Source organism: Bos indicus, chromosome X, assembly GCF_029378745.1.
Source record: "Bos indicus isolate NIAB-ARS_2022 breed Sahiwal x Tharparkar chromosome X, NIAB-ARS_B.indTharparkar_mat_pri_1.0, whole genome shotgun sequence".
NCBI classification, from domain to species: Eukaryota; Metazoa; Chordata; class Mammalia; order Artiodactyla; family Bovidae; genus Bos; species Bos indicus.
Window position 1 is genome coordinate 59,173,785 of NC_091789.1, and position 18,340 is coordinate 59,192,124.

The 18,340-nt window shown below is 43.4% G+C and overlaps 1 long non-coding RNA gene across 1 annotated transcript; it reads right to left on the bottom strand.

The window, feature by feature from the left end:
• Window positions 1-270: 270 nt before the first annotated feature.
• On the bottom strand, window positions 271-16,831 carry LOC139181177 (uncharacterized). The gene is made up of 3 exons (XR_011565255.1): window positions 9,352-16,831; window positions 7,503-8,482; window positions 271-698 (listed from the first exon to the last, which is right to left on the bottom strand). It is a non-coding gene; the product is annotated as an uncharacterized lncRNA (long non-coding RNA).
• Window positions 16,832-18,340: the final 1,509 nt, after the last annotated feature.

The following is an 18,340-nucleotide window of genomic DNA, read 5'->3' on the forward strand; positions in this document are numbered from 1 at the left end:
AGGAAGAATAAGTTAAACCCTGAGACACTACTCCACCTCAGACACAAAGAGAAAGTTGACTCAGCCTAGTCTAAAGCATTAGAGGGAGATCTAGGAGTTCCCAAACTCTGAGGCCATAAGCACAAATTCCCCGAAGTCCTGCCTGAAGAGAGGAAGAGGGGGGAGGACAGGAAACTCTCATGGGCATGTGACACTACCTGGATCCTGTTTGCCACTGATAATCTCAAAGACCAGGGGATGGGCTTGGGCTCAACTTACCTGTGGAGCAGACAATGATTTAAATGGGGTTTTAAGGGGTCTTAAACTACCACTTATCTGGGCAGTGGTTTCCTTCCCATTCTCACTGTTCTACTTTACCCTCATCTCTCATCCTCTCTGTACTGACTTCTCTACTCATCTGTGTCCAGTGTCAGCTCTCATTCTCCTGATGCTCTTCCTTCTTTCAAATAAATGCAATTCACACCCAGTAATGTTTGCTCCTTGATTCACTGAGTCTCACTCTCTTTCAGAATCAACTTGCAAATCTCTTCCCAGGTCCTCTTTTATCCCAGTGTGACACCCCAGCAAATTTACCCTTGCCCAGCGGTACTCACTGGCCTCTGCAGCTTCTCACCATCCTCTTCTCCTGCTCCCCTGGACTGAGCATCCTTCCTCTCCAGAGCATGCTGCAGTTGCAGGCCAGGCAGAGAAGCTACATCCTAGGACACACACTTCTATCAGTGTTCAGCTTTGTTCTCTGCTTCCCCCAATGCTGCCACACACTCCATTCAGAGTACAACTGCCCCACCTACTGGCCTCCACACTACACACACACACACACACACACACACACACACACAAGACAGCCCCAGACTTAGCACTGGCTGTGCCTTCTTCTGTCTAAACGAGTCTGAAGTTATCTTACATTCCTCTCTTCATAGAACAGCTGACCATATCAATCCAGGTACCTCCTTTTCCCACCTGTACCAGGTCTACATGACAAAAAATGTAATCCGTCCCACCCTATTCCACCTTAGACATCAGATGTAAAAAGATCAATGTCTGAAAGACAGTGGTGAGGGACCTTAGAAATAATGCAGATTATCTACCTCTGATTTAACTCAGATGACCATTATATCTACTACTGTGGGCAAGAATCCCTTAGAAGAAATGGAGTAGCCATCATGGTCGACAAAAGAGTACGAAATGCAGTACTTGGATGCAATCTCAAAAACGACAGAATGATCTCTGTTCATTTCCAAGGCAAACCATTTAATATCACGGTAATCCAAGTCCATGCCCTGAGCAGTAATGCTGAAGAAGCTGACGTTGAACGGTTCTATGGAGACCTACATGACCTTCTAGAACTAATGTCCAAAAAAGATGTACTTTTCATTATAGGGGACTGGAATGCAAAAGTAGGAAGTCAAGAAACACCTGGAGTAACAGGCAAATTTGGCTTTGGAGTACAGAATGAAGCAGGAAAAGGCTAATAGAGTTCTGCCAGGAGAACACACTGGTCATAGCAAACACCCTCTTCCAACAACACAAGAGAAGACTCTACACATGGACATCACCAGATGGTCAATACCAAAATCAGATTGATAATATTCTTTGCAGCCAAAGATGGAAAAGCTCTATACAGTCAGCAAAAATAAGACCAGGAGCTGACTGTGGCTCAGATCATGAACTCCTTATTGCCAAATTCTGACTAAATTCAAGAAAGTAGGGAAAACCACTAGACCATTCAGGTGTGACCTAAATCAAATCCCTTAAAGTTTTATACAGTGGAAGTGAGAAATAGATTTAAGGGACTAGATATGATAGACAGAGTGCCTGATGAACTATGGGTGGAGGTTCGTGACATTGTACAGGAGACAAGGATCAAGACCACCCCCATGGAAAAGAAATGCAAAAAAGCAAAATGGCTGTCTGGGGAGGCCTTACAAATAGCTGTGAAAACAAGAGAAGCAAAAAGCAAAGGAGAGAAGGTAAGATATACCCATTTGAATGCAGAGTTCCAAAGAATAGCAAGGAGAGATGAGAAAGCCTTCTTCAGCAATCAATGCAAAGAAATAGAGGAAAGCAACAGAATGGGAAAGACTAGAGATCTCTTCAAGAAAATTAGAGATACCAAGGGAATATTTCATGCAAAGATGGGCACAATAAAGGACAAAAATGGCAGGGACCTAACAGAAGCAGAAGATGTTAAGAAGAGGTGGCAAGAATACACAGAACTGTACAAAAAAGATCTTCATGACCCAGATAATCACAGTGGTGTGATCACTCACCTAGAGCCAGACATCCTGGAATGTGAAGTCAAGTGGGCCTTAGGAAGCATCACTACGAACAAAGCTAGTGGAGGTGATGGGATTCCAGTCGAGCTATTTCAAATCCTAAAAGATGATGCTATGAAAGTGCTGCACTCCAAATTTGGAAAACTCAGCAGTGACCACAGGACTAGAAAAGGTCAGTTTTCATTCCAATCCCAAAGAAAGGCAATGACAAACAATGCTCAAACTATCACACAATTGCACTCATCTCACATGCCAGTAAAGTAATGTTCAAAATTCTCCAAACTAGGCTTCAACAATACATGAACCGTGAACTTCCAGATGTTCAAGCTGGTTTTAGAAAAGGCAGAGGAACCAGAGATCAAATTGCCAACATCCGCTGGATCATCAAAAAAGCAAGAGAGTTCCAGAAAAACATCTATTTTTGCTTAATTGACTATGCCAAAGCCTTTGACTATGTGGATGACAATAAATTGTGGAAAATTCTGAAAGAGATGGGAATACCAGACTACCTGACCTGCCTCTTGAGAAATCTGTATGCAAGTCAGGTAGCAATAGTTAGAACTGGTCGTGGAACAACAGACTGGTTTCAAGCAGGAAAAGGAGCACGTCAAGGCTGTATATTGCCAACCTGCTTATTTAACTTATATGCAGAGTACATGATGAGAAATGCTGTGCTGGATGAAGCACAAGCTGGAATCAAGATTGCAGGGAGAAATACCAATAACCTCAGATATGCAGATGACACCACCTTTATGGCAGAAAGTGAAGAAGAACTAAAGAGCCTCTTGATGAAAGTGAAAGAGGAGAGTGAAAAAGTTGGCTTAAAGCTCAACATTCAGAAAACAAAGATCATAGCATCCAGTCCCATCATTTCATGGTAAATAGATGGGGAAACAGTGGCTGACTTTATTTTGGGGGGCTCCAAAATCACTGCAGATGGTGACTGCAGCCATGAAATTAAAAGACATTTACTTCTTGGAAGAAAAGTTATGACCAACCTAGACAGCATATTAAAAAGCAGAGACATTACTTTGCCAAAGGTCCATCTAGCCAAGGCTATGGTTTTTCCAGTAGTCATGCAGGGATGTGAGAGTTGGACTGTGAAGAAAGCTGAGCGCCGAAGAATTGATGCTTTTGAACTATGGTATTGCAGAAGACTCTTGAGAGTCCCTTGGACTGCAAAAAGATCCAACCAGTCAAACCTAAAGGAAATCAGTCCTGAATATTCATTGGAAGGACTGATGTTGAAGCTGAAACTTTAATACTTTGTCCACCTGATGTGAAGAGCTGACACATTTGAAAAGACCCTGATGCTGGGAAAGATTGAAGGCAGGAGGAGAAGGGGCCGACAGAGGTTGAGATGGTTGGACGGCATCAATGACTCAATGGACATGAGTTTGAGCAAGCTGCGGGAGCTGATGATGGACACGGAAGCCTGGTGTGCTGCAGTCCATGGGGTCGTAAAGAGTTGGACACAACTGAGCAACTGAACTGGACTGATCCACATCTGATAATCCCCAGACTTTGACCCTGGCCCCTGCTCCCTCCCTCTGGCTCTGGATGCCTGCTGAGATGCATTCTTGCTTAAAACATTGGGAGAATGTGCTTGGGGTTTTTTCGTTGTTGTTGTCAGCATTTGTTGAGATACCGGACAACATGAGGTGGCAATTCATGAGGGACTGCATGGTGTCCTGTGACACCCACCAGTATCACCAGTTTCACTCGTGAGGCAGCAACTCCCTTGACACCCACTGGTGGTTGGCCCAATTGAGTCAAACATTATCATCCAAGGGGGGTTGGTTGTGCTTCAACACCTGAATTATTCCACATTCAGCCCTCTCACCCTCAGTCTCCTCCCTAAGAACCCAACCTAGAAGCACTGTCCTTGTAAGGCTACAGGAGGAGCTTGCTCTGCATTCTCCATCCTAGCTTCCCAGCTCCTAGGTACAAATTCACCTTGGAAAATGTGCCCCACACTTTATCCTCTAACATTCTGGAGGGAACAATGGAACAAAAGGAAAGCAACAGTCATGTGATTCACCTCCAAAGCTCAGGGACCAGGGCAGTGGCCTTGCTTTTCAAGGTAGCTCCCAGGGCAAACATGGTGTCTTCCCTCAGTCTATCCATAGGTGCCAAATCCTCAGAGCTATGCGCTCTTTAGGGTAGAGATTCTGGACATTCAGAAGACCTATATTCACCACCACAGATGTAAGCTATTTGCATCATTAACCCTTTAGTGTTCATATCTAGTTCAACCTCCTATAGAACCTCTATTCAATGTACGCCTTCTTTTGTCTGTCATTGGTTTAGGGTTCCTGGGTGACCCTTGGCCAGAGAATACTACTCCTGTTCTGCGGGCTCAGGGTGGAATTCCTATCACTTTAAGCTCTGGGGCACAGACTAGCTGCCCTTTCCAAAGGAAGGCTCAGAGGGAATATAGAAAGAAACTGCCTCCTTGATTTCCTGGTGGTTTGTCTTTCCATTTAATTGCCATTTCTCATCCTGCTCTATCAATCTGAATGCTAGAATTCAGATCTAAAGAATTTGGATTTTATTTGACAGTTAATGTCATCAAAAGTTCTTGACATAATCAGGCTTGATTTATAAGATCATATCATTTAGCACACTGACTGCAGTCTGCTAAATGGACTAGGCAGACCAACACTAATATCAGGGAGTAGAGAAGTTGGGACACTGTTGCACTAATTCAGGAGGAAAATGCCCATAGAGTGATCTGGCAGTGGCTCATGATCAACTGAGAGATAAGCAGAGTTGTAATGTATCTGGAGGTAAAACCAATCAAACGCAGTAGTAGTTAAAGGCTTGTTGGGCAGAGTACCAAGCACCTGGGGCCTGGGTAGGTGAGGTAGACAAGACAGGGATTATGTGCTCAGTTTTTAACAAACTCAATAGGGTGAGTACCCAGCGTGCAGAGAATGTGTCTTCAAGTGCCCTCCCCATAGAGCCTAACAAATGGAGCAAAAAAATCCTATCTTGAGCAGCACTGCGCCCTCTGGCCTGCACATCCATTTCTGTGGGTAGTGCTCCTCCAGTGCCACCAGGGAGTGTGCTTCAGGTTCAGGTTCTTCTCAAGGGAGTGAAGACAGAGCAGAAGGGCTCCCACATATGAAGCCAGAGAAGTGTGAGAAATTCTAGGGCCTGAGCAAAAATCCTGAGGTTTGGAGCCTGCGAGTACCCCAAAGCACAACTCTGCAAGGAAGGAAAGTAGGATCTCAAGAAGCAAAGGTGTAGAGCCTGGGGGAGTGCCACTGGTAAGTTACATGGTAGGGATGGCTTGCTGTGGTTCTGCTCTATTCAACTTAACAAAAAAGTCTCAAGTGTAATGACTCCCCTGGTGGTCCACTCACTAAGACTCTCTGCTCCCAGTGCAGGGGGCTGAGGTTCAATCCCTGGTCAGGTAAATAAGATTCCAAATGCCACAACTAAGAGTTCTCATGCTGCAACCAAGTACACCACATGCTGCAAATAAAGATACAGCATGCCACACATAAATATCCCACATGCTGCAACTAAAAAGACCTCACATGCTACAAATACAAAGATCCTGCATGCTGCAAATACAAAGGTCTCTCATGCCCCAAATAAAAGATCCTACATGTCACAACTAAAAGATCATGCATGCTGCAGTGAAGATTCCACATACCACAATGAAGATCCCAGATACTCACAATAAAAGGTTCCACATGCCACAATCTAAAGATCCTGCTTGCCACAACCAAGATGATACTATATGCCCCAATTAAAATCCCACATGGTGCAAAGATTCCAATGCCACAACAAAAGTTACCACTTGCCCCAACAAAAATCACACATACCCAGACTAAAAGATCCCACATGCCACAGCAAAGATCTCACATACCACAACTAAAAGATCCTGCATGTCCCAACTAAAGATCTCACGTGCTGCAAATAAAAGTTGCCACAAGCTGAAACTAAAGATCCTGAGGGCGGCAACAAAGTTCCCACATGCCGCACCAAAGAGCCTACATGCTGCAACTAAAGATCCCACCTGCCACAAGAAAAAGAGCCAGCGTACCGAAACTAAAGATCCTGAGCACCGCAACCAAGTTCCACATGCCTCAACAAAGATCTCACATGCCACAATGAAAGATACCACATGACGCAACTAAGAATACTTCAAATGCCACAACTAAAAGATCCTGCATGCCACAACTAAAGATTACATATGCCCCAACAACGATCCTGCATACTGCAACTAAAGATACCACCTGCTGCAAGAAAGTTCCCACGTGCTGCAACTAAAAGATCTCCGATACCTCAACAAAGATCCCACATGCCCCAACAAAAGATCCCACTGCCACAACTAAAGATCCCACATGGTGCAACAAGGGTCCCATATGACGCAATTAAAAGATTCAGCACTCATAAGGAAAGATGCCATGTGCCACAACTAAATATTCCACAGGCTGTAACAAAGATCCCGTGTGTGGCAACTGAAGATCCCACGTGCTACAACAAAAATCTGACCTGCTGCAACAAATATACCACATGCCACAACAAAAATACCACATTCTGCAACTAAAAGATCCCAAGTTGCAAATAAAAGATCCTACGTACTGCAACTAAGAATCCCAGATGGCACAAATAGTGATCCTGTGTGCCACAACAAAGACCCCACATGCTGCAGCAAGGATCTCACTTGCTGCTATAAAGATCCCACATACTACAACTCAAACATACTTTGTATTGTAACGAAACACCCTGCATGTTGCAACTAAAAAATCCTGCATGTGGCAATGAAGATCCCACATGCCACAACTAAGATCCAGTATAGCCAAATAAATTTTAAAAATAAATATTTTTAAAAATTAAAAATAAAAGATTCATTTAACAACCCTCAACTGTCTACAAATGATCTTTTCTCTGAAACAGACTTACAGACAGAGAAAAGACTTGTGGTTGCCAAAGCAGGGGTGGAGGGAGGCTGTAGGAAAGGAATGGATTGGGAGTTTGGGACTAGCAGATGCAAACTATGATACACAGAATGGATAAACAACAAGGTCCTACTGCATAGCACAGGGAACTATATTCAATATCCCATGATAAACCATAATGGAAAGAATATAAAAAGAGAATGTCTAAATACGTAAAACTGAGTCACTATGCTGTGCACCTGAAACTAACACAATATTGTAAATCAACTATACTTCAAAAAAAATCCTCAAATGTCTAGACGTGGCTTACCTCCCATATGTAGACTCAGACAGACATGATATCCTGTCAGCATTCTGTCCAAAACCCTCTGAACCATTTTCCTTGCATAGTTTTTGCTGAAACAGAGAAGTCACTGGTCATCAATAAATGTCACATAATTTCCCAGAAAACAAACAACAGAGAACACCCCAACTGTCACCTTTCCAGGGCAGTGACTTCTCTGGAACACATGTAAATGTGTATAGTCATAAGTGTACACATTCTTTCCCCCACTCCCTTCTCTCCCTACACTGAGTGAGCCAGAAGAACATGGCAGGGAAGTCTCCTCCACCTCTTCCCCAGCTTTTATCCAGAAGATGGGTACAAACAGTGGGTCCATGCCATCAGGCAAGATGAGGGGCCGGGGTAGAGGGCGCAGACATTCTGGCAAATCGAGAAGAGAGGAAGTACGCAGGTGGCAGCCCACAGAAAAAAAAAAACATTACTTCAACTCCCTAAAGAGCCCCATCTTGGAATCAGCATGGACACAGCTCTCCATGTTGGTTGGGATCCATCCAGGGGCAGCTGATTTCCCCAGGAAAAGTAATTTTCCACTCTCAGTGCCCTCCTGAACTGAGCTAACCAGTCTACATTCTCCAGCACAAAGTCACATTTTGTTGTTACTTCATGTCAACCAGCTCTTATATATTGCTGGCTGATGGCTTAAGAAAGAGAGAGAACCTTCTGGCCCTCGGTCAACAAAATCATTTCAGATTCTTAGGCCTCAAGGGTGTCTTCTCAACATTCATTAGGGTAGTTGGAGTTTCTCTTATTAATCACATTCTTCCAGCCTGGAGGTGTCTTGGATGAGTATACACAAGGACCCACCACGAGCCCTGAAGAGAGCTGGCCTTTTCAAAGATTGCTGATGTGCTCACCCAAGACACCTGAGAACTTCAGCATGGATGTTTTCCTCCCAAAAGGCATGGGCATAGGAACAGTCCCTGAGCATCACTGTGATCCTATGGTACCTGCAGACAATGACCAAGGAATATCAGTCCATGCAATTTGTTTGTGTGTGTTCACTCTATATTCTATAAATTCACTACAAGTAATGAACTAGTGACTATTAAACATCTGCTCCCTGGGGATATACAGGGTAAGGTTCCTATGAGCCTCTAGTCACAACATTTTCATCAACCAATATATAAACTTTTTTATGGTGCTTTCTGTCAAAAGTTCTAATTTAATCCAATTAGAAAACCAGAATTTACTAAAAGAATTTATATTAACAAAATGATAAAAAGCTTCATCCAACAAAAGATTGGTTTCTCTGAATAATTCTGCTGGCTGACAAGGAAACACTATTCAGGAGGAATATGCAGGAATGCATCTGGTGCATTCAATAAGGAGAGTCTGAAGAGGACACTATCTGGTGGAGCAGAACGAGGAAAGAAACTTGGGATTAGGCCATTCAAGGTCCTCTCAATTTTACTAGATGTCAACTCTTCACAATTACTAATTTTAGCCCTCACCATACAACCGGCCCCTCCCTGTACAAGCACCCACCTGCACACGCATGTGCACACACACACACACACACACACACACAGAGGGAACAGTGCACACGACTGAGGAGAACTCAGTCCCTGGACATGAACTGGTGGACCCTGGGGCGCCAGTTCCCCAATCCTTGTGATTTGGGCACTGTTAGCTACATTAACACAGGTACTGAAACAAGGGGTTCCATCTCAACCCAAAGTCCCCATCCCTACCACCAATTCCTCTAAGGACTGACCAGTGGCAGGGTACATGGGCAGGGGTCTCCCCCAGCTGTCTCCTTCTAAAAGGTTGTCCACTCACCCACTGGCATCCCAGCTCCTGGCAGCCTGAAGCTTACCAATCAAAGAATTCCAGAACTACATCAGGAACATCAGAAGAGAAGTTAGATGTCAAAGTGGAATCTCCAGGTGGGATTGTGGTCGTCAGCCTTCAAGAGGGGGATTCTGGTGGGCAGTAGGGGCACAGGGACTTGCCCCTCATTGGACCCCATAGTTCCGAGTTGGAGAACACTGGTGGAAGACAGAGGAGGGGATGAGCAGACTAACCACAGGTGGGATGCGAAGCTTGTTCTTCCGCCAACAGCCGCTTCTCGGATGAGACCATCTTGGCAAAGGGGGCGGGGATAAATCGATCAGGAGCCCTGAGCCTGGGAGCTTCGAGAAGAGCAGTAGCCGAGCCGCTCAACTCCATGACGCACTCCACGAGCCAATCCCTTGGATTCTAAGAGTGCTGGGTCTGACGCATTTGTGGCTGCAAGCAACAGAGCAGAAAGCCTGATGCACAACTGGCTCCACCCACCTGGATGGCATAACGAGGTTAACAAATTCCACAGATGCCAGGAGCCAATCAAAAATATGTGTGGTCCTGCTTCCTATCATGGCGTGGACCTATGCAGCCCTCTGGGTATTCTGGCTTCTTCAGTCACTGCTGGCTCAACTCCAGCTTCAGCTCCCTGGCAGCTGAAGAATGGGGCTGGGTGTTGGCAGCGTGGGCCAACCCGCCCTGCACCTACCCTCTGTAAGAAGGCAAAATCTGCTTTTTGCTTGAAAGCTCCTATGCCCAAGAGTTTGATTCGTGTGGTGAAAGGAGTAATTTGAGTACGCACATTGGCTTCTGAAAGATCCAGACACCTTTGAGGGATCAGGAGATAGTTGACTTGCAGTAGCTCCCAGACCCTTGGGATTCCAGTGACCCTGAGTGCTTCTCCTCTGGAAGGGGTGAAAGAGAGTCAGCCAATGCATTTTTTGATAGGGCTCTGGCGCCTCATCAGGACAGAAGCTGGGCTCCCTAAGCGCCCCCCCTCCCATAGCAAAGGGATGCAAATGTGAAGTGAGGTTTCTTGGCTGACATCATAGAAGAAGGCAAAGGTCAGTATCAGATCTTCAAGGCAGTTAACCCCTGGAGAGCAGGCCACGCTAATGCTCCAGCATTCTGGTCCCAACATGTAGAGAAAAAAGCCTCACATTTTTATTGTTTAGTCACTAAGTCGTGTCAGACTCTTGCAATCACATGGACATAGTCCACGAGGCTCCTCTGTCCATGGGATTTTCCAGGCAAGACTCCTGGAGTGGTTTGTCATTTCCTTGCCCAGGGGATCTTCCCTACCCAGGGATCGAACATGTATCTCCTGCATTTGCAGGTGGGTTCTTTAACTCTGAGCCACCAGAGAACTCCCCATTGTGACTTTGGAAATTGCCAAAAACTTGATGGCAAAAATGAATTCATTTCCAGATTTTTCATCCCAGACTCACATGAAAAAGATCACAAAAGGAAGCAAGGAATATGAAAAAGCTGGTACAATTTGTATTTGTTGAATTTTTGTCTAGGTCATTTATTAGAATGTATACAAGTATCCAGACTGAATGGACTTGAACATGAATATGGGATTATGAGGTACAGGAAATAGTACTTACCTAGGAGTTAGCTCATCTGTAATCTGACCCAGCTCTGCCACGTGACAATGAGCATTCCAGTTTCACTTGAGTATAGGTGAATTGGGAGGTAAGACAAAAGGTAAAAGAGGTAAGAAGTAAAAGAATAGGTAGCACCTAGCTTACTGAGGGGCACACATTCAGAGCACAGAAAATACCTATTAAGTGAATAAGTGAAGCTAAGAAAGAGAGTTTTTGTTTTATTTTTGCTTATAAACAGCAAACATTTATTTTTCACAGTCCTAGAAGCTGGTTAATCCAAGATCAAGGCACCAGCAGATTTGGTATCTCCTGAAGTCAATGGCACCCCACTTCAGTACTCTTGCCTGGAAAATCCCATGGATGGAAGAGCCTGGTAGGCTGCAGTCCATGGGGTTGCTAGGAGTCGGACACGACTGAGCGACTTCACTTTCACTTTTCACTTTCATGCATTGGAGAAGGAAATGGCAACTCACTCCAGTGTTCTTGCATGGAGAATCCCAAGGACAGGGTAGCCTGGTGGGCTGCCGTCTCTGGGGTCACACAGAGTTGGACACGACTGAAGCGACTTAGCAGCAGCAGCAGCAGCAGAAGTCTACTTCCTGAATCTTAACTGGCAACTTTTGACTATGCCCTCACATGGTGGAAAGGGCAAAGTATCTCTCTGGACCCTGTTAAATAATGCACTAATCTCATTCATGAAGGCTCCACCCTTATGACCTAGGCAACTTCCAAAGAGCCCGCCTTCTAATACCATACTTGGGGATTAGGATTTCAACATACAGATTTCAAGGGGGATGTAAACCTATTTATGACTCTTACACAATTTCCATAGTGCCATGTCTAAACCCAAATAAAATCACATCATTTTCTTACTTTAAAAATGTCACTGGTAGAGGGGGCAGTCCTAAAATGGCAGAGGAATAGGACAGGGAGACCACTTTCTCCCCCACAAATTCAACAAAAGAACATTTGAACGCTGAGAAAATTCCACAAAATGACTTCTGAATGCCGGCAGAGGACATCAGGCACCCAGAAAGGCAGCCCATTGTCTTCAAAAGGAGGTAGGACAAAATATAAAAGATAAAAAAAGAGACAAAAGAGGTAGGGACCGAGATCCGTCCTGGGAAGGGAGTCCTAAGAGAGAAGTTTCCAAACACCAGGAAACACTCTCTTCAGTAGGTCTGTGGCAAGCCTTGGAATCTCAGAGGGCAAAATAACCGGGAGGAAAAATACATAAATAATTAAACCCCACAGATTACATGCCTAACAGCAACTCCCAGCGGAGCAGCAGCCCAGATGCTTGCATCCCCCACTAGCAAGTGGGGGCTGGACAGGGAGGCGCGGGATGCATTGCTTAGAATAAGACTGGGCCTGAATGCCCCAAGAGCAATCTGAGGGAACTAGCTTGAGATACCAACCCAGACTGTGGGATAGCTATCCCGCGAAAAGCCCTAACATAAGACACCACCAGGCCCACTCACAGAACAAAGGACTGAGCAGAGCTAGCCAGCTGTGGACTGGCCCATCCCCTGCCAGAGGGCAGCCAGAGCCGGAAGGGGGCAATCGTGGCCCCAAAGAGGCATCCTATAACAAACTGCAGGCAGACTTCATTGCTAACCAAGATTTCTTGGGATTCTGGACGGTCGACATCCACTGGGAGGGTCACAGACAGAGATCAGCTCCCCAGAAGAGACACATGGCACACCTGAGAAGGCGCGCCTGTTGTACACCCAGAAAACTGAGCAGCTGGAATGGGGGAAGCGATAAGTCACAGCCTTCAACTGGGGGCAACTGTGCTCGCCAAGCACCTGGTCACCTGAGCTGCTCGGACCTAGGATGGGCACAAAACGCAGGCCCAACCAAGTCTGCACCTTTGTGGAGTACCCGAGAACCTGAACCTGAGCAGCTTAGACCTGGGGAGTGCATGCAACCCAGGCCCCGCATCAGAGAGTTCCTGGCAGAGCAACCTAGAGCCTGAGCTGTGTAGACTGAGAAAGCACACACACTGTGAGCAGGGGCAAACCCAGGGTGGCTGTATCACTGTGAGCACACGCCAGTGATATTTATTTGCAGTGTTCCTCCCTCCCCACAGCACAACTGAACAAGTGAGCCAAAAAAAAGTGACCACCACCATCCCCATTGTGTCAGGGCAGAAATTAGACACTGAAGAGACCAGTAAACAGAAGAAGCTAAAACAGAGGGAACCACTTTGGGAGTGACAGGTGCAATAGATTAAAACCCTGTAGTTAGCACCGACTACATAGGAAGGGGCCTATAGACCTTGAGAAGTACAAGCTGGACCAAGGAACTATCCGAAAATGAAATGACCCCATACTGTCCACAACAGCTCCAGAGAAAGCCCTAGATATATTTTTACTATTATAATTTTTTAAATTAAAAAAATTATTTTTAGTCCCCTATTACTGCTTTAATTTTCATTTTTAAAACCTACTAATACCTTGCAAAAAAAGACCCTATTTTTAAAGCAAACTTCATATATATATATTTTTTTAATAATTTTTCTGACTTTGTTTTTAATATTGTATTTTTGAGAATCTAACCTCTACTCTAGATTTTTAATCTTTGCTTTTTGGTATTTGTTATCAACTTTTTACCTTTAAGAACCCAATGTTCAGTACCCATTTTTACTTGGGAGAGAGATCACTGGCCTGATTGCTCTCTCCCCCTTTTGACTCTCCTTTCTCTCCACCAGGTTGCCTCTATCTCCCCCTCCTCCTTTTCTTCTCTACCCAAATCTGTGAATCTCTTTGTGTGTTCTGGGCTGTGGAGAACACTTAGGGAACTGACTACTGGCTGGATCTGTCTCCTTTTGACTCCCCCTTTTATCCTCCTAGCCACCTCTGTCTCCTTCCTCCCTCTTCTCTTCTCTGTGTAACACTGTGAACATCTCTGAGGGATCCAGACTGTGGAGAGCACGTAGGGAGGTGATTACTGGCTAGCTTGCTCTCTCCTCTTTTGACTCCCCCTCTTCTCCTCCCAGTCACCTCTATCTCCCTCCTCCCTCTTCTCTTCTCCATGTAACTCTGTGTACCTCTCCAGATGACCCTCACTGTGGAGAAACTTTTCATCATTAACCTAGATGTTTTATCATCGGTGCTGTATAGATGGAGAAGTCTTGAGGCTACTGTAAAAATAAGACTGAAAACCAGAGGCAGGAGGCTTAAGTCTAAATCCTGAGAACACCTGAGAACTCCTGAATCCAGGGAATATTAATCGATAGGAGCTCATCAAACGCCTCCATACCTACACTGAATCCAAGCACCACCCAAGGGCCAACAAGTTGCAGAGCAAGACATACCACGCAAACTCTCCAGCAATACAGGAACATAGCCCTGAGCTTCAATATACAGGCTTCCCAAAGTCACACCAAACCCACTGACATCTCAAAACTCATTACTGAACACTTCATTGCACTCCAGAGAGAACAAATCCAGCTCCACCCAGCAGAACACAGACACGAGCTTCCCTAACCAGGAAACCTTGACAAGCCATGCATTCAACCCCACCCACAGCAAGGAACCTCCACAATAAAGAGGAACCACAAATTGCCAGAATACAGAAAGGCCACCCCAAACACAGCAATATAAACAAGATGAAAAGGCAAAGAAATACCCAACAGGCAAAGGAACAGGATAAATGCCCACCAAACCAAACAAAAGAGGAAGAGATAGGGAATCTACCTGATAAAGAATTCTGAATAATGATAGTGAAAATGATACAAAACCTTGAAAACAAATTGGAGTTACAGATAAATAGCCTGGAGACAAGGATCGAGAAGAGACAAGAAATGTTTAACAAGGACCTAGAAGAAATAAAAAAGAGTCAATATATACTGAATAATGCAATAAATGAGATAAAAAACACTCTGGAGGGAACAAATAGTAGAATAACGGAGGCAGAAGATAGGATAAGTGAGGTAGAAGATAGAATGGTAGAAATAAATGAAACATAAAGGAAAAAAGAAAAAAGAATTAAAAGAAATGAGGACAACCTCAGAGACCTCTGGGACAATGTTAAATGCCCCAACATTCGAATCACAGGAGTCCCAGAAGAAGAAGACAAAAAGAAAGACCATGAGAAAATACTTGAGAAATAACAGTTGAAAACTCCCCTAAACCAGGGAAGGAAATAATCACCCAAGCCCAAGAAACCCAGAGAGTCCCAAACAGGATAAACCCAAGGTGAAACACCCCAAGACACATATTAATCAAATTAACAAAGGTCAAACACAAAGAACACATACTAAAAGCAGCAAGGGAAAAACAACAAATAACACACAAAGGGATTCCCATAAGGATAACAGCTGATCTTTCAATAGAAACTCTTCAGGCCAAAAGAGAATGGCAGGATATACTTAAAGTGATGAAAGAAAATAACCTACAGCCCAGATTACTGTACCCAGTAAGGATCTCATTCAAATATGAAGGAAAAATCAAAAGCTTTACAGACAAGCAAAAGCTGAGAGAATTCAGCATCACCAAACCAGCTCTCCAACAAATGCTGAAGGATCTTCTCTAGACAGGAAACACAGAAAGGGTGTATAAACTTGAATCCAAAACAGTAAAGTAAATGGCAGTGGGATCATACTTATCAATAATTACCTTAAACATAAATGGTTTGAATGTCCCAAGCAAAAGACAAAGACTGGCTGAATGGATACAAAAAACAAGACCCCTATATCTGTTGTCTACAAGAGACCCACCTCAAAACAAGGGACACATACAGACCGAAAGTGAATGGCTGGAAAAAGATATTCCATGCAAATAGAGACCAAAAGAAAGCAGGAGTAGCAATACTCATATCAGATAAAATAGACTTTAAAACAAAAGCTGTGAAAAGAGACAAAGAAGAACACTACATAATGATCAAAGGATCAATCCAAGAAGAAGATAGAACAATTATAAATATATATGCACCCAACATAGGAGCACCACAGTATGTAAGGCAAATGCTAACAAGTATGAAAGGGGAAATTAACAATAACACAATAATAGTGGGAGACTTTAATACCCCACTCACACCTATGGACAAATCAAAAACAGAAAATTAACACGGAAACACAAACTTTAAGTGATACAATGGACCAGTTAGACCTAATTGATATCTATAGAACATTCCACCCCAAAACAATGAATTTCACCTTTTTCTCAAGTGCACACGGAACCTTCTCCAGGATAGATCACATCCTGGGCCATAAATCTAGCCTTGGTATATTCAAAAAAACTGAAATCATTCCAAGCATCTTTTCTGACCACAATGCAGTAAGATTAGATGTCAATTATAGGAGAAAAACTATGAAAAATTCCAACGTATGGAGGCTGAACAACGTGCTGCTGAATAACCAACAAATCACAGAAGAAATCAAAAAAGAAATTAAAATATGCATAGAAACGAATGAAAATGAAAACACAACAACCCAAAACCTGGGGGACACTGTAAAAGCAGTGCTAAGGGGAAGGTTCATAGCAATACAGGCATACCTCAAGAAACAAGAAAAAAGTCAACTAAATAACCTAACTCTATCCCTAAAGCAACTAGAAAAGGAAGAAATGAAGAACCCCAGGGCTAGTAGAAGGAAAGAAATCTCCAAAATTAGGGCAGAAATAAATGTAAAAGAAACAAACGAGACCATAGCAAAAATCAACAAAGCCAAAAGCTGGTTCTTTGAGAAGATAAATAAAATTGACAAACCATTAGCCAGAGTCATCAAGAAACAAAGGGAGAAAAATCAAATCAACAAAATTAGAAATGCAAATGGAGAGATCACAACAGACAACACAGAAATACAAAGGATCATAAGAGACTACTATAAGCAACTATATGCCAATAAAATGGACAACTTGGAAGAAATGGACAAATTCTTAGAAAAGTACAACTTTCCAAAACTGAACCAGGAAGAAATAGAAAATCTTAACAGACCCATCACAAGCACAGAATTTGAAACTGTAATTAGAAATCTTCCAGCAAACAAAAGCCCAGAACCAGACAGCTTCACAGCTGAATTCTATCAAAAATTGAGAGAAGAGCTAACACCTATCCTACTCAAACTCTTGCATACAATTGCAGAGGAAGGTAAACTGCCAAACTCATTCTATGAGGCCACCATCACCCTAATACCAAAACCTGACAAAGATGCCACACAAAAACAAAACTACAGGCCAATATTACTGATGAACATAGATGCAAAAATCCTTAACAAAATTCTAGGAAACAGAATCCAGCAACATATTAAAAAGATCATACATCGTGACCAGGTGGGTTTTATCCCAGGGATGCAAGGATTCTTCAATATCTGCAAACCAATCAATGCAATACACCACATTAACAAATTGAAAAATAAAAACCAAAACACTCTCCGACATAAACCACAGCAGGATGCTCTATGACCCACCTCCCAGAATATTTGGAAATAAAAGCAGAAATAAACAAATGAGACCTAATTAAAATTAAAAGCTTCTGCACAACATAGGAAACTATAAGCAAGGTGAAAAGACAGCCTTCAGAATGGGAGAAAATAATAGCAAACGAAGCAATGGACAAAGAATTAATCTCAAAAATATACAAGCAACTCCTGCAGCTCATTTCAGAAAAATAAACAACCCAATCAAAAAGTGGGCCAAAGAACTAAACAGACATTTCTCCAAAGAAGACATACAGATGGCTAACAAACACATGAAAAGATGCTCAACATCACTCATTATCAGAGAAATGCAAATCAAAACCACAATGAGGTACCATTTCATGCCAGGCAGAATGGCTGCGATCCAAAAGTCTACAAGCAATAAATGCTGGAGAGGGTATGGAGAAAAAGGAATCCTCTTACACTATTGGTGGGAATGCAAACTAGTTCAGCCACTATGGAGAACAGTGTGGAGATTACTTAAAAAACTGGACATAGAACTGCCATATGACCCAGCAATCCCACTGTTGGGCATACACACTGAGGAAACCAGGATTGAAAGAGACACATGTACCCCAATGTTCATCGCAGCACTGTTTATAATAGCCAGGACATGGAAGCAACCTAGATGTCCATCAGCAGAGGAATGGATAAGAAAGCTGTGGTACATATACACAATGGAGTATTACTCAGCCATTAAAAAGAATGCATTTGAATCAGTTCTAACAAGGTGGATGAAACTGGAGCCTATTATACATAGTGAAGTAAGCCAAAAAGAAAAACACCACGACAGTATACTAATGCATATATAAGGAATCTAGAAAGATGGTAATGATAACCCTATATGCAAGACAGCAAAAGAGACACAGATGTATAGAATAGTCTTTTGGACTCTGTGGGAGAGGGGGAGAGCAGGATTATATGGGAGAATGGAACTAAAACATGTAAATTATCACATGTGAAACGAATCGCCAGTCCAAGTTCGATGCATG